The following is a 25,294-nucleotide window of genomic DNA, read 5'->3' on the forward strand; positions in this document are numbered from 1 at the left end:
CAAAAAGATAGATGAAGAGATAAGAGGGGTGAAAGAGAATGATATAGTAAAGACAGAGAGAGATTGGAAAAAGACATAAAGACAGAGAGTGAAAGATGAAGTGGCATGATGCCAGTCCATTGCCTTACCTTGTTACCTTCATCCTACTCAGTTTCAGATATATCTATGTGTTTGACAGGAAATATCAAATGTAGCAGGGTTTCCAGAATGTTGCCCTCTTGCCAATGCACGCCACCACAGACAAAAACAAATAACGACACTGCTTGTTTAATTGTTTGTAGTGTGTTATCCTTGATTCATGAAGTCATTAGGGAACAGAGACTTAACAGGAAATCAATCCATCTAATCAACTGCTAGCTCTTTATATGATATATATATATATATATATATATATATTATATTATATATATATTATTCTTTCAGTTTAACAATCCCTTACTACACACAAACTGAGCTTGGTATACACTACATGTTATGTAGATTGCCACTGTATCCATAGTGACTGTAGTGATGCAAATGCATTGTGAATCTCTAATGTTCATGAGTTCACATACATTACTGTAAGCAGGAGATGGAGCATGTTCATATATAGCAATGTCAAAGTGCATTAGCGCAACTCTCACTCTCCTGGTGGGATCAAGTGCCCGATGAAACATTAGTTTAGCAACAGTGTCAAACCCTGTTTACTGTGAGGCAAATGCATTGCCACATAGGGTGAGAGATACAATCATTATGATCACAGGTGGAGCCCTGATGGGGCTCTGTAGGCTTGGCCCCTCATCTTGATGTCTGTGCCCAATGAAAATGTGCATGAACGTGCTGCAAGAGCCTTTGGGGAACTGCTTGTCACACCAGTAAGACAGTAGGGTGAATCCTTATACAACTCTGCCTCCATTTCCAGTGAACTGTCCCCTCATGTTGAGAGGGAAACATTGCTTTCCATTCATTTCAATAAAGAAATCTACTTGATTCAATTTTGACCTGCGAAACAGTCAGACTGACCAATGTCAGAGAGAGAGAATGGGAGCTTGGGTTTTCTCATAGTTTTCAAGTTCAAATAACTGCTGTTTAGGGAAACTCTGCAATAATTTGCCTGTAGGTGTGAATGTAAGTGTGAACTGTTCCTCTGGAATCTGCCTCTTTCCAAATGGGTGTTGGGATACTCAATGCTCCACCCCCCACCCTGCAACCCAACAGTTCAGAGAATGGATTCATATTCTTGTCATTTTATTTAAGGATTGATGTTGCTATGTAATTGTATGTACACTTTTCTGTTATTTCTTGGTGATGACTATTGTCCATTGAACATTTGCTTGGCCTGTAATGTTGCTAGGTAAGACCAAAGTGCAGAAACCACAACACAAGCATAATTCAGATACTCAGACACATTAAAAAAGAAAAGCTTCAACCAGAAAAGGGAGAAATAATAACCTCAATCCACCCCAAACATTAGAGAAGTAAAGCAAAGCCTGCAAGTCTGCCGCTACACTCACATGGCACGCTCTTTTCACCGAAACATACGTACATCCAACGCACCCTTTTGATCATGGCAGTGCTCTGCTCTCTCTTTTGCTGCCATGCCTGCTCACACCCCTTACCTGAAAGCTGTGTTGCAACTTGCTGCCACCACTGCAGCTGTTCATGTAACATTTCATAAGCCCCACCTACACCCCAGCATCCACCTGTAGGCTCTGATTCTGTCCCCTCTTCTCATTTCTGTTCATCCTCGATTCCTTTCCTTGCCTCCTCTCCTCGCGTCTTAGTCCCTTCCACCTGAGATGCGGAGGAGGCAAGGAAGACACATGAGGAGAAAGGAGTCGCGGCTACAGGCATTTAACAAAATGAGGCATCCTTGTTTCAGGGTCGTCATTTTAAAGCGACATTATTAAATAATACATGTGGCACAGCAGCATCATCTGTCCATTGTCACACCTCTTTTACTGTATATAGCCAAACATTGACACCGTGCATATTCTACATTCACATAGTAATCTATTCTATGTGAGTTAGCTGACTAAAATATACTAAATCAAATGTTTCTATTTAAGCGTGTAGAGGCTAAAGGTGGTTGTTTGACATTGGAGAAACAGGATATATACACTCAGTTACCAGTTTATTTGGTACACCTAGCTAAAACTAATGCAGTCTAATCCAACAGTCCTACCTACCTTCGTGAAGGTTATAATATTCAATTTTTGTTGAAACTGTTTTAGAGAGGTGTTGATTCAATGATATGGTCATTTTGGAGGCTGCAGTTTGTGGTGCTGTTGAACTGTATTGCGCTATATACTGAGAGGTGTTTCTATTATTTTGTTTACCTAATTTATATTCAATGGGGGTAAGCTGAATAACAGTTACTGTATAATGCAATACAGTTCAACAGCACCACAAACTGCAGCCTCCAAAATGACCATATCATTGAATCAACACCTCTCTAAAACAGTTTATACAAAAACTGAACATGACAACCTTCATGAAGGGAGTATTTATTGCAGGACTGTTATATTAGACTGCATTAGTTTTAGCTAGGTGTACCTAATAAACTAGAAACTAAGTGATAAGACTGGTCAGTAAAGGCAAAGTATTTGCTTACAGACCCCACCAGCAGGCTGGAGTTCTGTTGGTGGTAAGTAACCCTGGACAGCTCCTGAACCAGCACTCTGGACAGTGGTTGTGAAACAAACAGCAAAAGAAATTAGGTAGAAACCAGGCTGTATCGCTATGTCTCTGTACAGTGCATCAGACTTCTTAGAAATGTATATTTCTATTCTATGTAGTTCCTGTTTAATAAAGTAGAAAATAATAACAACAATAATCATGATTTTAGTGGCCTGAAAATTGTGAAACACTTTGTTTAATAATCATGTACTGTATGTGTAGGCTTGTGAAAAGACTGTAAAGGCCCCCCCACTGAGTGATACAATTCCCACCTTGGTGCCACTTGTCGCATTGCTCTTCAAGGTTATCATGAACATGCGACACAAAGTACTCCCACCCAGCAAAGAGAGGAAGCAGGAAAAGAACCAAAACCATCAGTCACTAATTCTATTTCCCAACTCGGGGAAGTGGTACAGCCAGAGGGGAGGAAAACTGACTTACACACCTCCACTTAGCCCCAGCTGAGGGCCCCCCACCACCCCTGAGATAGAGTTACCACAGGGGGCCACTTGGAGGCTAAACGCCTTTCTCCAACAGGCCCCTCAGGGCCCCGTTGTACATTCGTCCCTCAGTGGGAACCCTTGCCACTGCAATCTCCAGCCAATCACCTTCCCCAGAGACGGTCTCATTTGTGTAGACCCTGAGTGAACTTCATGTGGATGTGAAGCAAAATTCACACTCCAAGGACTTGTTCAATGGAGGCTGTTAGATTTTTTTTACCTGTCTGCAGTGTGATATCCTACAGTACATCACAGTTTTGTAGAGGAATGAAAAGCATCTGTGTTATATCAAAATGCTGTGGCTTGTTAATGGCTTCAATACTGCAGATTCATGAGCATCATGACCTGAGTTACTTTACCTGTGCCAGTTCAAGTCAGTGTCTCACTGCCTCTAACTCATGCCTATCCCCTGTTGTTTGTCATTAGATGTGAGATTTAGTCAGTGACATCATGGGTAAAGAGCTGCAAAGCATTATCTTTCTCAGGGGACCACAGCTTTGTGAAGGAATTTGTCTTTAGAAGATAGCTTTGCCTTTTAAAAGGGATCTGGCCCTGCAGGCTCTGCACCCTGTGGCCTCCAGTGAAAGGCCAAGTCTGTGTGGCTTTGCACAGAGATAGAGTCTCAAGGCAGGGGATGGATCAGGATGTGTCCTCCCTGTGCTGGCTCATACTAGTGATAACACCTGGTGTATGTCCCCAAAGTCCAGAGTAGAATAGCTGCTGCACAAAGGGTAATAAGTCAATATTCTAGTTTTTCTTTGCATCCAGCTTCCTTATCACAAGTCTTTTCTCCTCTTCTGTCTTTGTCCCAGCAGGGGAAACAAAACAAGGTAGCAGTGAGGGCTTAAACTACTAAATGTGATATAATTCAACAAGACCAGACTACTTAAATTCACATTCATTATATACTTCAAAGTTGTCAGCTCAAAGAGAACTGAGAGACTTGAAGGATAGTTAAAAAGGTCAAATATATCACTTCTCCTTTCAGTCAGTCATGTTTGGCAGTACTACATGATCATATATATTCCCTGTCTGACTCAGTGTATCCAATATAGTAATTTGGAGACTGTGAAACGTTGCCATGTGCTCTGCTTTTCTACAGTTGCTATAGGATTCTCATTCTACTATTCCCATATGTGCTGCATCCAAATTGAATGTCAGTTGTCACTATGGACAGAAGTATATGTACGTTTGTTTTGATTTAAGCCTCAAACTTCTGTCGTAGAACAATTGAATACTATATTCCAGTGGGATTTTGCTGTTTCATCTCCCTTGTCTGGTTTTCCCAGACTGCAGGGTCTCTGACTGTCTGTCAAATTGTATGTCGTGTGGGTCTCAAAGACACAAAAGTAAAAATCTGTCAGTGTCACAGCAACAACACTCCCTCATGGACTCAATCACTAACTAGGTTACTATGGATCACGGCGCCACTTTCTTTCACTGGAAATCCTTTTATATTTGTCTTTCGGACTATCCTTTCATCCCTCTGCATATGAGTAAAGCCAAGTATGTACTTACACACACACACACACACACACAAACATCAGTCCCAATTACACCAGACTAGTACATTACAAAATAAGAAATCCTTCATGTTTTAATCTCCACTAGCAGTACTATTTTTGCCAAATCATGCAAACATACAACAAAACACCTGATGCAGTGGCTGCAGTACATACTGTAAATCTAGAGTGTTTCTGACAGACTGAACAGTCCTTGGAGTATGTGTGTATAAACAGGTTATGAGAGCCCTAGTTACCTGCTGTGCAATATTTGCTAAGATAAGCATTGTGTCGACTAGCTGCAGGGCTGGTTTGGTGAAAAAGGTTAGCAAAGTCATTGAGCTGCAGCCTGTGCGATGTTGCTACTGCAGCGTCCATCTTTGTGAGAGTAATGTGAGCACCGTGACATTCTCCTGGTTTTAGTGAGGGCACAGAGAAAGATATGGTCTGTCAGCATGATGCAGATTGGTTGTTACATGCTAAAGGTGGGACGCTGTAGAATGTGTGGCTCTGCACTTAGAGCCCCTAATTTGCATGAAGTAGTTTGTATTCCAAAGTGGTTTGTAAAAAGATGTGCAAATAACAGATCTGTGTGTGCAAGCTACTGTAAGGTAACCATTTACTAGCTCATATGCTAGAAAGCGTTTGAACCTCCCTCGCCACTTACTAATCTCTCTCTCTCTCTTTCCTTGTCTCTTTTGCTCACCAGAAACAGATGTCGTAGCGACCTGCCTCCATTAACCAGAGCTCCTCCGGAGTATAACTCAGCGCTGCTTCAGACCCTGTCCAGCCTCCAGACATCAGGCCCAGCCCTCACCATCCTTCTGCCCACACATGGGACTTGCAACGCGGACTCAGAGACTGTGACGGCAGGGCAACAAGCCAAGACTGGCTCTGTCTTCATATAACTCCTGCTGGAGGTGGGAGAGTGTGAGCTGGACTCTGCCCATTCCTCAGCTGTAAGTGGTCATTAAAGAGCCGGCTGACAGCGCTTTTCTCTATGAGTAGTGGTGGAGGTGTCCTGTTCGCTGAACTAGCTACTCCACTCAACACCACAAGGTTCAGTTTAATGGTGTCTGCTGGTTAGTACTGATCCATCTGTCACTGTGTGAGTGTGTTAGCTATCATCATGCTCTGCGGCCCTGTGCTGTGCAGTATGTCATCTCTTCACTGACAGTGCTAATCTTTAGGTTTGGATTCAGTTTAGTGCAGATAGGACAAGAAAAGACATGTGAGAAGATAAAGGAGGTGAAGTAGTTTTCTCTCAATTTTTTTAAAACATTTTTTGTCTTAGTTTGAGTTGCTGCAGTTTTCCTCAAATGAACCTGATTAGTATTAGAGATCAAGAAACAGAAGCAGAACAGAGCTGGTTGACAGGTTGATCCTGAGGCAATCTCAGTTAAGGCCCATCTGAGTGATTGCTGTGGACTGAATGTGACGCAAATTTCAAATGTTTTATACAAGAGGCCTGTAGATTGCTGCAGATAAACCTTTGAACAGCACTCATTGCGTGGGACAGACTCATCGACATTGCATGTGTGTGGCCCTGCAATTACCATCACTGCATATGCCTGGCTTCAAGTACTGTACAGATTTATGTGCAGATGTGAGCAGGTGGTATTTCCACAAAAATGTATCAGTTTGGGAACTGCAAATCCCAAGAGATCTGATGTCATTTCAAGCAAAACTCCCAGTTTGTATATCAAAAAATGAGGCTAACACATGCGCTTAAGTATTATGCCACACTATCACTAATCAGGTGCCATTGTTTTTTCTTCCACTACATAATCATCAATATTGATGAGGCATTATTTGATTACCATGGTAGTATTATCCTTAGAGTTAATGGCAGATGTAATTTTATACCCATCAACTACAACATAATGTTCTATTTCTTTTTCATCCTTCAATTCCACCGAATTGTTCTCGCTCCAGGTATTCCGGCAAATGGTGAATAAATTACTTGGAGACGCCCAGAAGCCTTTATGGTTTTTCATTGTTATTCATTCAGTATGGTTCTGGGTTTTATTTATCTATCTTTACTTTATGTTGGAAAATCATGGCAGATAATCTTAGAAACAGGGAGAATTAAGCTGCATGGTGCCTTGGTTGCCCCCCCCACCTTCCCTCTGCCCCTTTCTCTCCCCATGTCTGCCTCCCAATCCAATCTACCCCATTCATCAGATGGAAGTGATAAGCTTGGGGAGCACATGCAGAGGCACTATGTCAGCTAAGCTCTCTATGTGATTGTGTTATAATGCAGTAACTGTCTCATATATGTCACCATATATATTAAAAATGTTAGCATCTTCTGCTTGTGTGTTTCTTTGTGCACAGGTGTGTAGTAAACAGCGGTAGAGGTCAATATAGGACAAAACAGAAGCATGTATAATGGACAAGGAAATATACTGTACAGTAGTGATCCCCAGCCTTGTTTTGTCCGACACACTCCAGTAGCCCTGTCAGATGACCTCAAGTAGCCCTTCATCAACACAACCTGTCATGTTCCAAATGTGTTTATTTTAATTAGTTATTAACTGGATGTTATTTAACACTATTAATTATATAGAGGATATTGTTTCAATCATTTACAATTAAATCATTGTTTAGGTCAGTTTGGTCTAGTTTGCATTCGTACTACTACCAGAGTTGCTGGGCTTTTCAACCATTTATCCTTTACTTTTTACAATTTCAATAATTTATCAACCACCTTTTGGTTTTTCACTATTTATCAATTACTTTTAGCTAACTATTTAATCTATTAATTTATTACTTTTAGCTAATTCAACCATTTATCCAATACTTTTAGCTGTTTCAACTGTTAATTCATTACTTTTAGCAATTTCAACGATTTATCTATTACTCTTACAGTTGCTAACTTTCAACTGTTTATCCGTTACATTTACCTAACTATTTTAACCTTGTATTCATAAATTTAGCTATCTATGCCATCCATTTAGCCATATTACTTTTAACTGTTTCAACTGTTAATTCATTACTTTTAGAGTAGCTAACTATTTCAACTGTGTATCCAGTACTTTTAGCTAACTATTTCAATCGGTTATCCATTACTTTTAGCTAACCTTTAATACATCAGTTTTAGCTTTTTCAACCATTTACCCATAACTTTAGGTATCTGCTTCATCCATTACTGTTACAGTAACTAACTATTTTAACACTCCATCCATTACATTTACCTAACTATTTGAACTTTTTATTCATACATTTAGCCATGCCTTCCATTTAGCCATTACTTTAAGCTAACTTAGCTGTTTGACTTTTCTGTTTGCTTGCTAACTAGTTTCAAATCACGACACATAATGTCCAGGTGTTATAGCTGATATAATATCAATATGTGGATATATTTTTTAATCAACTCATGATTAATTTTTTTCAAATGAGTTGAGCTATAATATTCGCACCCCCTATCAACTGCAGAAGTACCCCCTGGGATACAAGTACCTCTGGTTGGGAATTACTGCTATGCCTGCATATGTATTTGTATTTTCAGGGGTGGTGAAGAGAGACAAAGACAATGAAAGACAAAGACAGAGTGAAGAAAGAGTGGTTGAATCTCACTAGTATAGTGACTGTATCTCTGCTACTGTTCAATTCTCCATGTTAAACTTATCTCAGTCAATGGACATACATTAAATCAAAGAGGACCTTCGCTCTGCAGCTAGAAAATGAATTGCCTTCATCCTTTCATTAGACACTTTATCTAACTTCCATTCTTCTATTTATCTATCTGGGAGAGCATTCATGTGTCACTTTCTCTTATCCTTGGAGACGAGCGTGGAGACAATGGTTCCACTGCAGCATTTACTCTCGTTCTGTCTCTGCTCAGCAAAACATGACGGAACAAATGAACCAATTAAGTGTGCTGGTGGCTGTGCTGTCCCAGGGGGGGCATCTATGGAACTGAGACGGCCTGATTAGCTCAAAGGAAGGCCTGACTGGAGACAGCCAGCTAAGACGACTGGAGCGAGGAAAGCTCCCATAATGTGAACTCGACAGTGCACCTGTGTGTACTGTGGTCTTTGCATTTGGCATTTTGATTGGTGTTGATTGGTGTCAAGGCTCTTTTAAAGTTAGAATTTTTATAGAGGGACACAGACGGTGTAGTCCCTCATTCGTCCAGGAGTGTTCTATCGTAGAAAAGGCTTCAGTCGTAGTCATCTGGACACTGTTTTCAGAATCAAGACGTTTTGGCTCCCATCCGGAAGTCATTCTCAATTGTGAAAAAATGGGACGGGAACTAGAAATTTAAGCTACTGTGTTACATAAGCCCTGCCCTCAGGAAGGAATCTGCCTATATTAACAGATACTCAGGCAGATTCCTTCCTGAAGGCAGGGCTTATGTAACACAGAGTAGCTTAAATTTCTAGTTCCCGTCCCATTTTTTCACAATTGAGAATTGTCTTCCGTATGGGAGCTGAAACGTCTTGATTCTGAAAACAGTGTCCAGATGACTACGACGGAAGCCTTTTCTATGATAGAGGGACACACACAAACAAAGGTATGTGTGTGTCAGATTAGCACTGGGAGCATACTTGACAAATGTGCTGTGGATGGTAACTGCATTTTGCAACAGAGACAGACCTTATAACCACAAATGTACCCTTGAAAGTGGGCTACATGATATACCAACAAATCACCTCCATGAGTGACACTTCCAGGTGGGGAGTCCAGGAATGTTTAAGTGACTCTAACTTTATTTCCATCGATCTCATGTGCTTCAGGAACAGCTAGATGGGTTCCACTTGACTGTAAACAAGAATGATCAGTTAATACCAGCAGTATTGATCTGACTTGACCCTCTGATGTTGAATCTCTTTGTAGACACTGTTCAATCTTTCTGTTATCATACATTCACAGATTTGAAACTCATGAGTTCTCTAGGACTGCAGGAGAGAAAATACTGCTTACATGACATCTATTTGTCTTCAAATATGTTTTGCTGCCAAGGTCAGATTCACTCTGTGAATTTTTCCAAGAAGAATCTGGGATTCACAGAAAATGTCTGTGTTTAGGAAATGCTTAAATTGCACCCAGTTGGTGCTTTTGTGATTTTAAAAGATAATCCACACCCCACAGAGGTAATCTGTACTGCATTGTAGCTGAGCTACACACAATGCAGGATTCTTCCTTTGACACACAACATGCTGAATGTGTGACTATGTCAATGTGTCTATGTTCAATACAGGCTTTTTTCTATCAATCCCAGACTCACTCAGCTCTGATATTGGCCCTGCCTACCTCTCCCTACCTATTTTACTTATTTTCTGACATTGTGACATTCCCCCTCTCTTTCCTGTCTTTGCCATTCCAACAAGATCTGCAGTTTCCGGTCCTAGGGGGAGAATGGAACATTCAAAACCTCTTCATCTCAGAGGCAATTTTGAGGCACCTTGTCCCCCATGGTCAATTTGTCACCATGTGGAATGCCAGGAGGTGTCCTTGGGGCTGACCACTGGTCATTGCTCTCCCTGACACTCGGAGAGAGAAAAAGAAGGAAACAGAGACAGGCAGAGGGAGAGAGAGAGAGAGAGAGGAGCAGAGGGAGAATGAACCTGACAAAGGCCCTGAAACAGATCCGTCCCACTCAGCAGAGCCAAGGGAGTATGCAGCCAGGCTGTCAGCACCTCTCATTAGTCAAAGGCAGCCTCCCTGACAATGTGACACTGATTACTGAAAGCCCTGATTCAGGCTTTCTTTCCTTCTCTGTGTAGCCGCAAACAGTGTCAGTTAAAGCTGCACACACACAGACACACACACACGCACACACACACACACACACACGCACACAATTGCTAGTTCAATCTGCTCTCTTTCCACCCCAAAATGCTTGAAGTGCATTTCATTTCATTTAAAAAATGCCCTCCCATCTCCAAAGGGACTAAAGCCTTCATTAAAAAGAGCGATAAAGGGCAAACGGGTGTCTTCCAGCTCTATTTAAAATCTATCTATTGATTTTCACAGGGTGTAAATAAATATTAAATGGCATTATTGTGCACGGAGGCTTTCACACTGGCAGTAGTGGTGGAATTAGAGGGGATGAAGAGTGGCGTTCGTTAAGAGTTTATCATTTTTATTGATCTTACTGACATGTCTCAGCACTGAGGAGGATCTGATTGCTTTTACTTAATCACTGCATATAGTTGAAGGGAGGATTGAAAGAAAGTATTAGGGGTTGCAGAGAAAAATAGAAATTGTCTCCAAATACCAAATAGAACAGTGTCATTGCTGTCTCTCTCTGTGGAGACCCAAGCTCCCCACTCCCTTTACTGTAGAGAGACCTTAGCTTCTAAGCATACAGCTAAATGTCACCATTGGATTCTGGTACCAGTAGAGTAAAATGCATCCATGATTGTAAAATTAATGTTATTCAACATCAATGTGGCCAGGATATTGTTCTCCACTTTTTACACCTCATTTTAATTATTTAGCGTCAGTCAAATGATGTCTCGAATATCTGTGATCCATAACAGGAGAGAAAACAGAGCACTACTTTTTACAGGTCTAGGGTAACAAGTTTGAAATACAGCCAAGATAAAATATAAATGCTTGCTAGTAACTGTAATGTGGGATGGCATTATTTACAAAATAACCTTAGTTGGCCTCTCCACATGCCTTTTTTATACCTTTGATTCTAGACGACCATTTATATTTGATGATCAGGGATTAGTTTACTCGAATTCCTGTCAAGTCAATTGTAACTTTTTTGTAACTTCTTTTGTTGAAAACAACATAAAAATGTTGAATTGCGAGTGTGTGTTGGCTTGGACATCTGAGGTTTCTATGCTTGTTCCACATGTGCATTATGAGAATTGTAAATAAATGACTAGTTAGCATGCTTATGTTGTTAATATAAATATTTTATCAAAGAATGCCCTATTTCCTTGAACTTAAATCACAAGTCTAACATTACTGACAGATTAGTAAGAAATAAATGAATGAATGACCATTTTGTTTTTTCAGGCTTGCATGAAAATCCCTCTAGGAGGATGCATGCACAAGTTCACAACTCCATGGTGATTAAATGCAAATTAGGTGCAGTCTTGATAAGTGTCTAATAAGCCCTTTGTCAAAATTGCACATTAGAAGGGCTCTAAAGAAACAAAGCAATCCAAACAGATTAACATGCACAATAGTACAAAGAAAAAACCTTCTGTCTATACGTTAGATCTTAGATGTACTCCGTCCTACATTTAATGTTTGTACTTAGCAGCACTTTGTACCCCAACAGCGTAGAGAAAATTCCCTGTATATCAAAAAATTAGGTTATGCTAATGTATATATCCAAATATAGATACAGATGAAAAACAAAAACAGACTATTTTGTCTCTGTTAGGACAACACGGACTAACATGTAAAAGATCTCCTTCGGATCCTCTTGTAAGCCTTGAGGGACAGGTGGATCAGTCACTCTCGGGACAAACAATATCTTTTTGGGTTGTTCTTTGGTCTACATAAGATTCGCTCCTTCTTATCAGTTGATCGGTAAGTTAATACATCAATTAGAGCATTTAGATGTACAATACTTGTCAAAGCATCATTGAAAATCATCATTCGAATGATCTAACTTCTAAATCAGATATGTTTTACGGACCTGGAGTCCTGAGAATATTAATAGAGTACCACCCCTACACACGCTCTTTTGCTTCTGTTCTAAATTTCTTATACAGTAGTTTGTGCTAAACTATAAGTAGAGTGGGCTGCCCTCTGGATTTGTTAGTGAGAAGAGGACAAGTTATGCCTAAAAGATGTCTGTCTATAACTGCATATCTATAGCCTTGATCATCTTATGTATGCTGTCAACCAGTTGTGTGGTTTCACCCAGGACCTTTTGTTTTTTTTTTTAGTTAACTTTCAGCAGAAAGTCATCATTCACTCAGTTTTCAATATTTTTTAATGAAAATGCTTCATGTCTTTTGTGACAAAGCCCTAGTTTATAAATGGTAGAGTTACCTAATGCTCATTAACTGCATGCTCAAAATAAATTGTAGATAGCTACTATACAGATATTCTTTATTATTCCTGTAATGCTTCACCAGTGTTAAGCCATTGGGTCACCAGCATGTAGGTAACATGAATAGAAACACAAATAATAGTACCATTGATGGGAAAGGTTAATAATAATACTATTAATGGGAATGGTAATAATTTTCAAGAGCAACAAAAACATTCAACATAACCACTGAAGATGCAAAAGGTACGGTCAATCAAATTAAACCACTACAACAATTTGACTTAAGGATTACAAATACAATCGCCTGACAGCGCTGCAATGTTATGTCTTAAATTTGCACTGGATGATGCCGCTGCATTGGTCCCAATGTATTATACTAATATTCTGCTGACAGTGTTCGTCTTTGATTGGAGCATTTGCATATATAACAGGCAAATAGAAAATAAATCTCTTCCCTTTTATTTGGACAACCTCTGGTTGGGACACACAGTTGACAAAACAAAGTCTAATAGAATCCAAGAAGAAATTCTGATTTACAATTCAAACCATCCCTATAATATTATATTGATACCATATGAAAAAACACCACAGGAACACTGTTGAGTAGCAGTACCATAATGTGGTACAATAGGAATATTTTAAAATATCCTGTTGACGTTATAAATAACTTAAAAGTAAACAGTAAACCCTGCTAGATACATTCCATGTCCTTTTAGGTTATATTGTTATACATAATATATAAAATAACCATTGAGACTCCCCCCTCTAGAAGGAGCTAAAACTTGCAAACACTCTTGTGATACTTTAACTTCACTTAGAATTTGAGTTCCATGTAAATAACAGCAGTAAGGTTTCTGAGGCCCAAATGTGAGGAGGATTTGAAGGTGGGAAAGCGTCCCTGCCTCTTCTCTGAGGGCAGGCAGCAGGAAGGTTGACCCCTGCGAGAAGAGTGTCCACCCTGCCCTTCAGGCACAGACACTGCTGTTAGCCTGGCCAAGGCAAGGATTAAAGGGAATTTGTAGGGAGTCCTCGGCTCTGCAGTTCTAGACTGTGTTTCTTAGTTTGTACCACCTGTGGACTTGCCAGGGGGAGCGTGGTCTGTGTTCCTTTGATTGATCTACATGGCATTTTGACCTGGAAGGGCTCCATAGGCCCCATTCTTTATTAGAAAGCCTGCAGCTTGCTCCCACCGAAAGCCAAGAGTATTTTCCTCCAAGACTTGTGTGTTTCAGCCTCCCTGACTTGAATGCTAAGTAATCTCTCTTTGGCCTTCTTCATTTATCCTTTGACCAATTGACTGCTTCGCTTGTTTGTCAATCTGCCTTCACAGTGATGCACATGCTATGTAGCATGCTTCTCATTAGAGTGCTGTTATTCTAACTGCAATGCATTGCACACTGTCTACTTGTCAGTATACAGGGGGTATGTTATGTATCAGAGGCTGCAATCCTCCCCTCTCACTATCTAGGTTCTAACAAGGCCAGGATAGCAGCCAGATTGACAGCTGCTGGGGCATTTTAACAGGCTTGGTGTTAAACTGCTAAACTCTGAGGACGCATATGAATGATTGGCTGCCAAACCACACAGAACACAAACCCAATGTTAACAATTTTCCAAGTAACCATAAGCGTTCACAAAGAAAGGAAACATATTTAGCTATTTCTATAGATACTGTTTTTCAATACAGACTATTTTATACTGACGTCATTAAAGAGCACTGCTTTTAAATGTGCTGTAAATGCGTTTTTCTACACAATGGTGTAGCCTACATACCTTTCTTCCTGCCGTATTATTGTGTATTTTTTGTCTTGTTTAAGATTCTTGTCTAACATGAGAATCCAAACAGTTGTTCAGGTAACAGATCAGTAGAGATTTTGTGGCGACACTATAATACCGATCAGCCACGCGGAAGCTGTTGGTAAATGATAGACTAATAATTAATAAATCATGTATATAAATAACTAATAAAGGATTTGTTGATATCACAAATCCTGTCATTTACAAACCATTCATTATGAACTATCATAAACAAATCATCACATGTTCATTTTTACATTAATTATTTATTGATGCAAATGACATATCTTAATTGAAACCCATAACGGATAATGTGTACGTTATTCATAAATAATAAGTTATTATTACACGAATAAACATTTCAGACAGGGTGCCATTTGGGAAGGTGATCTACAGAGAGAACACCATCCGTTGATGAAAACCATGTGATACAGTTGAAATCTCCAGAAAGGACTGATAAGTGGATCTAAAATTGGGCTATTTTGAATAACTAAATACTGCATGTTAACTCTTTGTTAAAACATAGTCTCCAAGTAGCCACACTATGTTCCAATTGTGGCTTGATGGACACAGAAGAATGACTGACTGCGTTTTACCTTAACCTGCATTGGTATTGGCAATTTGTCCCTCATTTCACTTTTCTTTTTTTTCAGTTGTGCACTTTGAAAAGTGTTCTATCTTTTAAGGTGTTTTGTAATAAAATGTTGCTGAAATAAGGTTTTACAGTGATTGTCAATTTACAAAAAGCTCCTCAGTATTAGTCTGGCACTTGTAACTACAATGCGTGGGGAGTAAATTCAGAGGGAAGGAGGGAAATGTAAGCACTAATGCTACAGTGGAATTTGCCAGTTCTCTTTTCTGTCACCTCCCTCTCTCTCCAAAACAGAGGGGAAGTCAAAAACACCATTTGTCAGTGCACATTACATCTCTGTTGTTATAGTCCCAAATGAAAGCCCAGTATGTGGCTCCTTTCAACAGAAGATGGTAACAGGCCTTGTTAATTGGACTTGGCATGGTTCTCCATGAAGCCTTATTGTCAGCATGACTGACTGAGGATTACTGGGCCAATTGCATCGACACATACACTAACTGAGCACAGAGTGTGCAACCATTGTATACTTTAAATGGAGACTACATCAATTTAAACTAATAATAATATCACTTTCAAATGTAACCAAAATGTTGAAATTGTCACAGCATCTTAATTTTTTCCACAGCCATGCTTCAACTATATGCACATAACTTGAAAAGTGAAAATATTTGTATGCAGGCTACAAATACATTTGGGTAACTTTCTGGTGTGAAGGAGTCAGATTGATGGCTTGGATTAACTCAGTGCAGGAAATGGGAATCGTGTCTATTGGATCAGAGGCAGTTTGATAATTGCAGTTTAGGGAAGGTAGCTGCATGACATCGGGACACTACAGAGTAGTGTTCTTTTGTCTCCTAAAGAGTGGATGCTTGTAAGAAACATCGCTAATGAAGATTCAATATTTTATCTACAGGATTGTCATTGATACTAAATACATTTTATTACATTGATAAAATAGTTGATCCTATGATATGATATGAGTCAATTTTAGAAGTAAAAATGAAGCAGTGGAATATGTTTTCACCTTCTAATCTGAAAGGTTTACATATGTGTACAGAAAAAAAAACAGACAAGATATACCAGATAAAGCCCTCCTTCAGTGCTCTATGTACTGTATTGCAGGCACTATTAGATAAACCAAATACTAACACAAATCAACTTTGGCACAACTCAAGTCGATGCAGCATATCTAACGCAATACACTATAATTCTGCATGGCTAGCTTTCCACCCATGGCTCAGAGTGTTACAGTATTAGCGACTGAGCCAGGATAGTCCTGCCCCGGCTGCAGCGAGTGAACGCCATTCACTGGGACTGTCGTATGATTGGATTGAGGCAGACCTAAGTGGAGCTTGAGCTGCACTTATCAGCTAGCTGACAGATAGGACTTGTCATACCGCCTGTCAGATCTGATGAGGGGACCACAAGCCTCACAATGGAGCTAAAATGCAATCTCCTCCTCTGCAGCTGCATGGCCTGCCTCAGGGACACGCTTATTAGACTTTGTAAACAGCCAAATGTGAGCGCTAAACTGTAAGAGCTACTATCAGGCAGGCTGCCTCAGCCAGCTAGCCAAGACTGGGAGCAATTCCATACAAAAACTCCTGTTGTAATAAAGGGATTTACAAGAAACCAAAGACTAAAGTGAATGGTAGGGTTATTGAAAGAACTTACATGGCCTCAGTAATATATTGGTCAGGGGATGTCTTCAAGAAGCTTGAGATTGTATTTCAAATAGCATGTCAAAGTTGTGGTAGCACTTTATTTTAAGTCCCTTAAAATGGGTGTAAGCAAATAAAAGGGCAATTTGAGTGTTTAAGTGTATCTATCAACAACTGTCATTTGTTTATGCATGTAATTATATATCATTAGATATGATTACAGCTTGTTATACTGTGTATATGGGATTTTCACATGTGATAAACATGTTTCATTATAGTCCGTAGTCATAGCTCCTTAAAATATAGTGTGTTATGAACCAGCTATTAAGGGTTTATAAACTACTTATAAATATTAAATGGGTGGGTTAAAATAAAGTCTTGCAAAGTTATCCTTCAAATTCAATTTGAAAGTGAAACATGCAAACGTCAAGCTTAATTTTTTGAAACACAATAGGTCTATTAGAAATCGCACTTTAAAATCTAAGGTTTCGTGAACCTCCATGTGAGAAAAGTTCAAGGCTCTCATTTGAGAAAGGTTCTTACCATTGAGTCACTACTCTGACATAGTTTTGCCATGCAGTACATTGACATGTCTACAAAGGAAATAATGAGGAGGACAGAGTAAGAAATAGAGGTCTCCACAATGCAGGGCTGATTATCCTTTATTAGCCTGCTCTTTTAACTCTCACATCTCACCAGCCAGGTACAGAGCCCTCAGCTGGATGTCAATGCTATTCAGATCAGCCTCGCTCTTTCTTTTTATTTATTTATTTTTTTTAACTTGCTCCCTATCTCAAACTCACTCCCCCTTTTTTAATATAATCCTTCTTTCTTGTTCTCTGATTATGGCCCTTTCACCAAATGCCTCCTGGTCCCCCTGAAATAATGATATTTAAACAAGCGGATATGCACAGGATTGCCAGAGGAGGCCCAGGGACGTTTAATATCAGACTGAGTACAAAGAGCGAAGGAGAAAGAGACCTGGTTGATGGGAGACTCGTTCCTTTTTCCACCGAGCACACGGTCTCTGTTCTGCTTTCCTGAGATCATTAATTTCTCCAAAAGAGATCTCCCCGGGTGAGATTCATTCACATGCAGATGGCACTATTCCTCTGGAGCCTCTATCACTCTTTCTCTCTCTTTCCATCAGGCCATTTAGTGCTCCCTTTCTTTCTCTTTTGCTGTGTCGCTCCCTCCTATATTAAGCAAACGGTTAGCTTGGCAGCCTTAGGTGACATAGCACTCATATTTCAGCACTGGGGAACACGAGTAATGCAATGTGCTGCTATGGATACATTACATGAGAATTTGTCTCTTTTAAAGTGAGCAAAGTCAGGGAGGGCGTCTCTTAGTGATACAGGCATTTATCTATGGAGATCATTTCTCTTCTCTGTCCTCTATTATTCTCTAACCAAAACCTCCTCCTTTTCTTCCTCACGCTTGACACACAGCTCAATATCTGGCGTCTGTGTTGTGGTATGTAATGTTGGTGCATGTTACAGATGTCATGCCACCAGGGAAGACCCCGTTTATGTTGGACTGAACAGTAAATGTTCCCGTTTCCCAACAGAGAGGACAGCTCTCTGCCCTTTTCTGCTGTCATCTCCATTTCCAGTAGTGGAGGAAGTATTCAGAGCCTTTACTTAAGTAAAAGTACAAATACCACACTGTAAAAATACCCTGTTACAAGTAAAAGTATGTAAGTGTAATCGGGAAAGTACTTAAAGTATTCAAAGTAAAAGTACTCAATTCAGACAAATGTCCCCTGTTATTATTACTCATGCATTAATGTAAAAGCGGTATTTTACTGTTGTAGTTGGTTGAGGTGGAGCTACTTTTCAACTATTTTGTAAAAGACTGCAACTCGTGATTATTTTCATTATGGATTATTATGGATCATTATGGATAATCTGCTGATTATTTATTTCAATGTTGTTTGGTTTGTAAAAATTGTGGAAATAGTGAGAAATGCCCATCACAAATTCTCATAGCCCAAAGTGACACCTGAAATGTTTTTGCATGACAAATGCAATTATGTCAACTTAAAATCGATTAAATCGACTAATTGTTTCAGCTGTACTTGTATATATTGTTGGGTGGTTAAATTTGTGACAAAGCATCATATTATTTGAGCTCTTTATATGTTTTGTATGCAAAAATCTTCATTTGTAAAGTAACTAGCAACTAAAGCTGTCAAATAATTATAGTAAAGTAAAAAGTACAATATTTCCCTCTGAAAAGTAGTGGAGTAAAAGTCGAAATTGACATGAAAAGAAGAGACTCAAGTAAAGTACAATACCACAAATTTGTACTTAAGTACAGTACTTAAGAGTAAATTTACTTACATTCCACCACTGTCCATTTCACTCTTATTCTCCTGCAGTATGGTAATGTTGCTGGAGTTATAGGGCTCTGTGAAACCTATCTTGTGTTAACCCAAAACCGCCGCTTCTTCTTGCCGTCTAACAGCAGCTCCTGCGTTGATGTGTGCCAATAGTAATTAGTAATTAGTGACCCGTTACTGCATGCATTTGTGCCATAACCCAGAGGTGTTAGCAGCAATCTCTCCCTCTCTCTCTTTTCCCAGTTCATATCTAACCTGATAGACTTTGATGACACGCGTCTTTGAAGACCTGATCAAAGACAAGAGCCTTTGATGAGAGTGATGTTTGCTGTTGGTGAGGAGGTAAGGAGGAATACCAATCATCTTTTTCAAGGAAAGACAGACAGAAAGAGTGGGAGATAGAGAAGGATAGAGGGAGTGAGAGGAAGAAAGCATACGCTGCGTTCAAAATAGGAGTTAAGGAGAATGTCACTCTCTTTATATATCAAAATATTATATGTATCTGTATCAAAACGTTTAGTTTATTATTAATGTTATAGATTTGAACTTAAAATATGATAATCAAGTATGTGTTTGGAATATCTGTTGTAGGGGTTGTAGGGAATTATGGTTTAAATGGCATCAATATTTACATAAATAATAGTATAATAATAATTATTACTATTATTAATAATAGAATTTAACTTGTGTTAAATTCACCTTGACCCTTATGGATTATTTAAAATCAAGGCCAGTTACGTCGCCCGGATTGGCGCTACCGGGGCCCCACCCTGGAGCCAGGCCTGGGGTGGGTGCCCGACGGCGAGCGCCTGGTGGCCGGGCCTTTCCCCACGGGGCCCGGCCGGGCACAGCCCAAAGGAGCGACGTGGGGCCGTCCTCCCGTGGACCCACCACCCGCAGGAGGATCCGTAAGGGGCCGGTGCAGAGAGATCTGGGCGGCAGTCGAAGGCAGGGGCTTGGCGACCAGATCTCCGGACACAGAAACTGGCTCTAGGGACATGGAATGTCACTTGGCTGGGGGAAGGAGCCTGAGCTTGTGCGGGAGGTTGAGCGTTACCGGCTAGATATAGTCGGCCTCGCCTCCACGCACAGCCTGGGCTCTGGAACCCGTCTCCTCGAGAGGGGCTGGACGCTCCATTTCTCTGGCGTTGCCGGGCGGGGAGGCGGCGGGCTGGTGTGGGCCTGCTCATAGCCCCACAGCTCAGCCGTCACGTGTTGGAGTTTACCCCAGCGAGCGAGAGGGTCGCGTCCCTCCGCCTCCGGGTGGGGACAGGTCTCTCACTGTTGTGGCGGCCTCACGGGCCGAACAGCAGTGCAGAGTACCAGGCCTTCTTGGAGTCCCTGGGAGGGGTACTAGACAGTGCACCACCCGGGGACTCCGTTGTTCTACTGGGGACTTCAACGCCCACGTGGGCAACGACAGTGACACCTGGAGAGGGGTAATCGGAAGGAACGGCCCCTGATCTGAACCCGAGCGGTGTTCAGTTGTTGGACTTCTGTGCTAGTTACAGTTTGTCCATAACTAACACCATGTTCAAGCACAAGGGTGTCCATCAGTGCACGTGGCACCAGGACACCTAGGCCGGAGGTCGATGATCGACTTTGTTGTCGTATCATCTGACCTCCGGCCGCGTGTCTTGGACACTCGGGTGAAGAGAGGGCGGAGCTGTCAACCGATCACCACCTGGTGGTGAGTTGGATCCGCTGGCGGGGAGGAAGCCGGACAGACTTGGCAGGCCCAAGCGTATCGTGAGGGTCTGCTGGGCGTCTGGCGGAGCCCTCTGTCAGCAGGGTCTACAACTCACACCTCCGGGAGAGCTTCTCCCAGATCCCGGGAGGTTGGGGACATTGAGTCCGAGTGGACCATGTTTTCCACCTCCATTGTCGATCGCGGCGGCTCGTAGCTGTGGTTGCAAGGTTTCTGGTGCCTGTCGCGCGGCAATCCCAACACGGTGGTGGACACGGGAAGTAAGGGATGCCGTCAGGCTGAAGAAGGAGTCCTATCGGGCCTTGTTGGCTCGTGGGACTCCCGAGGCAGCTGACAGGTACCGGCAGGCTAAGCGTGCTGCAGCCCGTGCGGTCACAGAGGCAAAAACTCAGGACTGGGAGAGGTTCGAGAGGCCATGGAGGAGGACTATCGGTCGGCCTCAAAGAAATTCTGGCAAACCGTCCGACGGCTCAGGAGGGGGAAGCAGTGCTTCACCAACACCTTGTACGGTGCGGGTGGAGAGCTGTTGACCTCGACTGGGGATGTTGTCGGACGGTGGAAGGAATACTTTGAGGATCTCCTCAATCCCGCTGTCACGTCTTCCGAAGAGGAAGCGGAGGCTGGGGACCCCGGAGGCGGACTCATCCATCACCCTGGCCGAAGTCACTGAGGTTGTTGGCAAGCTCCTTGGTGGCAAGGCTTCGGGGTGGATGAGATCCGTCCTGAGTATCTTAAGTCTCTGGATGTTGTGGGACTGTCTTGGCTGACACGTCTCTGCAACATCGCGTGGCGGTCTGGGACAGTGCCTCTGGACTGGCAGACCGGGGTGGTGGTCCCTCTGTATAAGAAGGGGGACCGGAGGGTGTGTTCCAATCACAGAGGATCACACTTCTCAGCCTCCCGGTAAGGTCTATTCCAGGGTACTGAGAGAGGAGAATTCGTCCGATAGTCGAACCTCGGATTCAGGAGGAGCAGAGTGGTTTTCGTCCCGGTCGTGGAACACTGGACCAGCTCTATACTCTCCATCGGGTGCTCGAGGGTTCATGGGAGTTTGCCCAACCAGTCCACATGTGCTTTGTGGATCTGGAGAAGGCATTCGACCGTGTGCCCCGGGCGCTTTGTGGGGAGTGCTCTGGGAGTATGGGGTCCGGGGCCCTTTGCTAAGGGCTGTCCGGTCCCTGTATAACCGGAGCAGGAGCTGTGTTCGCATTGCCGGCAGTAAGTCAGACCTGTTCCCGGTGCATGTTGGACTCCGCCAGGGCTGCCCTTTGTCACCGGTTCTGTTCATAATTTATATGGACAGAATTTCTAGGCGCAGTCAGGGGCCGGAGGGTGTCCGGTTTGGGAACCACAGGATCTCATCTCTGCTGTTTGCAGATGATGTCGTTCTGATGGCTTCTTCAAACCAGGACCTGCAGCATGCACTGGGACGGTTTGCAGCCGAGTGTGAAGCAGCTGGGATGAGAATCAGCTCTTCCAAATCTGAGGCCATGGTTCTTGACCGGAAAAAGGTGGTTTGCTCTCTTCGCGTGGGTGGGGAGTCCCTGCCCCAAGTGGAGGAGTTTAAGTATCTCGGGGTCTTGTTCACGAGTGAGGGACGGATGGAGCGTGAGATTGACAGGCGGATCGGTGCAGCGTCTGCAGTGATGCGGGCGCTGTATCGGACCGTTGTGGTAAAGAAGGAGCTGAGTCGAAAGACAAAGCTCTCGATTTATCGGTCAATCTACGCTCCTGCCCTCACCTATGGTCATGAGCTTTGGGTAGTGACCGAAAGGACAAGATCGCGGATACAAGCGGCCGAAATGGGCTTCCTCCGCCGAGTGGCTGGGCGCTCCCTTAGAGATAAGGTGAGGAGCTCAGTCACACGGGGAGCTCGAGTAGAGCCGCTGCTCCTCCACGTCGAGAGGAGCCAGCTGAGGTGGCTAGGGCATCTGATCCGGATGCCTCCTGGACGCCTCCCTCGGGAGGTGTTCTGGGCATGTCCCACCGGGGGCGGCCCGGGAAGACCCAGGACACGCTGGAGGGACTATGTCTCTCGGCTGGCCTGGGAACGCCTCGGGATCCCCCCGGAGGAGCTGGAGGAAGTGTCTGGGGCGAAGGAAGTCTGGGAGTCCCTGCTTAGACTGCTGCCCCCGCGACCCGGCCCCGGATAAGCGGAAGAAGATGGATGGATGGATGGATGGGTTGTAGGGAATTATGGTTTAAATGGCATCAATATTTACATAAATAATAGTATAATAATAATTATTACTATTATTAATAATAGAATTTAACTTGTGTTAAATTCACCTTGGCATCACTCTTAAAGAAGACAACATTGATAGCCAATTAATTAATTTAGTCTCATAAAATATACTAAACTATCAATTTGGAACTCTGATTAATAATTACATTAATAACTATAACCAAAATTACCATCAATAGTTTGTAGGTTGAAGGATTTAGAGTTCGACATAGAGGACTAACTCTAAGACATTAGGTAAAATAAAGCAGGCAAACATGAATCGGGAAGAATATTTACATTTTAATCCAATCAAAGAGTGAACGCATAGTGAATCTAGGCCTACCTCGCTGTCTGCCGTTGTTATTTCCTTGCTAACACCGACACTAATTTCTCTGTTGTTGGCTACAAGAATCAACACAAAAGTCTTCATCTACTCCCACCACCCGAGGAAGCGAAGACCTAGTGGATTAACTTTATTTTTGGTGGAAATGTCCCCACAACAACAGTAAAACTCTTAAATGTGTTCGGATTGTATTCTCAACGAGGGCCAACATTACCAACTTTAAACTTAGAAGCTGTAAGTTTTGTCATTTTTATATTGCTTTACTGTTTATCAAGGTTAGCCTGTTGAACTTAAACTCTCCCCATTAAGAGAAATGCTGTGACATTTACGCGTGAGGCACAGCAGCGTAACTTCATTGATTATTTAAATCTCCCAACACGCCGACAGGATCGGTCAGAATCTGATGTTAATTTATGTTCTGTGTTCTTCTACACATCCAAAAGGTCACACACACAGTCCAGGTTCGTACAGTGAAACTGTTTGGAGTAAAGCAGCTGTCCTCCTGATAAATCCTGAGCTCCATCACAGCTGTCTAAAAAGATGTATTGCTAAAATTTAAATTCTGTTTCCTCTGCAGAGTTTCCTCTGTTTATAACTGCAGTTTTTAGTTTTGTTGCTTAAATGTGCGACGGTATTTGCTGTGACATTACTGTGTGCATGGAAATGTTTAATATGGCTGACAGCAGCCTCTCTAATCAAGTAAATCATTAAAGAAAACACTCATCAATACACATCAATACAACACACAATAAAGAACTCACCTGGAAAGCTTGCGCTGCTCGTCATCATTTCAACTTTTAGCCTCAATTTAGCCTACAGGGACCGGTAGAGGTGGAGAGAAATGTCCGTGCAGGTCTCTAAATCAGAGAAAATTATTTGTTTGGGATGATCTATGTGTAGGCTAAATGCGGATTTGGATGGTGTCAGAGCCGATACACGCATCACCAGTAGGCTACACAAGTTTTGTGGCTAGTATTGAGGGACAGCCGAGAGAAATTGTGTGAACGGTAAAAACTCATTTAAAGCAAATAACCAAAGTAGAAGGATGGATGTGGGAAACCGTTTTTTCATGTTGCTTTTTGTGGAACGTCATACTGCAAAGGAAAGCTCAGGTGGCTTTGTTGTTACACGAATTGGTAGGCTACTTGTTCATGTAAAAATAAAGGTATTACCAAAGTTATTACAATTCATCCTGATGGGGAATTGAATCTGTGTAATCCAGCTAATATTTGTTGAGACATTTAACTAAAAACTACAAATGTCAACCTCATGGTTGCGCTATAGGAAAAATCAGGAGATCACCGAAGTCAACAGGGTTCGTCCTCTGGGAACAATGAATATCTGTACAGAATTTCATGGCAATCCATCCAATAAAGATATTTCAGTCTGAATGGCAAACCGATGGACAGTCGGACAGTGCCATCCCTAGAGCCATGTCACTAGCACAGTTAAAAATAATGCCTGCTGTGCACTTCACAAAAATCTGATGAAGACATTTTTCAAGTTAAACCAATCCGCACTTCTGTTTTTTCAGTCTACAGCCTATCTGTTTACATTTTGGCAAGTCTGAATCACGGAAAGCTACTAGCAGTTTCTGCTTACACTGTACAGACAAGACCACCTGGATTACTTTTTTTTACTGAAGAAAAAGTCTGAATCTGATAATTATGAGCCAAGATCTGAAGTCATAAGGAGTGCCTTTTTTCTCTTTTGAATGTCAGAGAGATCTCTGAGAACCTGCCAAAGCTGTAAAGAATAGCTTAGCAGTGTGTGTGTGATGTCTTTATGTTTCAATTTGAGTGTGTTATACTTCTGAGAGAATACTGGTGTGACGCATGTGGTAAATTGTGTCATTCGGGTGGGGAGGGTGGTTGCTGTGTACAGTATAAACATATTCAATGGTTCATATTTTGGTTAAACGGTTCACATATCAAGAGTTTAAATAGTAATGGTTGCTCCAAACAGTTCCATTGTAATGCCATGATCATCCTGA

Source organism: Siniperca chuatsi, linkage group LG8 (genome assembly GCF_020085105.1).
Source record: "Siniperca chuatsi isolate FFG_IHB_CAS linkage group LG8, ASM2008510v1, whole genome shotgun sequence".
NCBI classification, from domain to species: Eukaryota; Metazoa; Chordata; class Actinopteri; order Centrarchiformes; family Sinipercidae; genus Siniperca; species Siniperca chuatsi.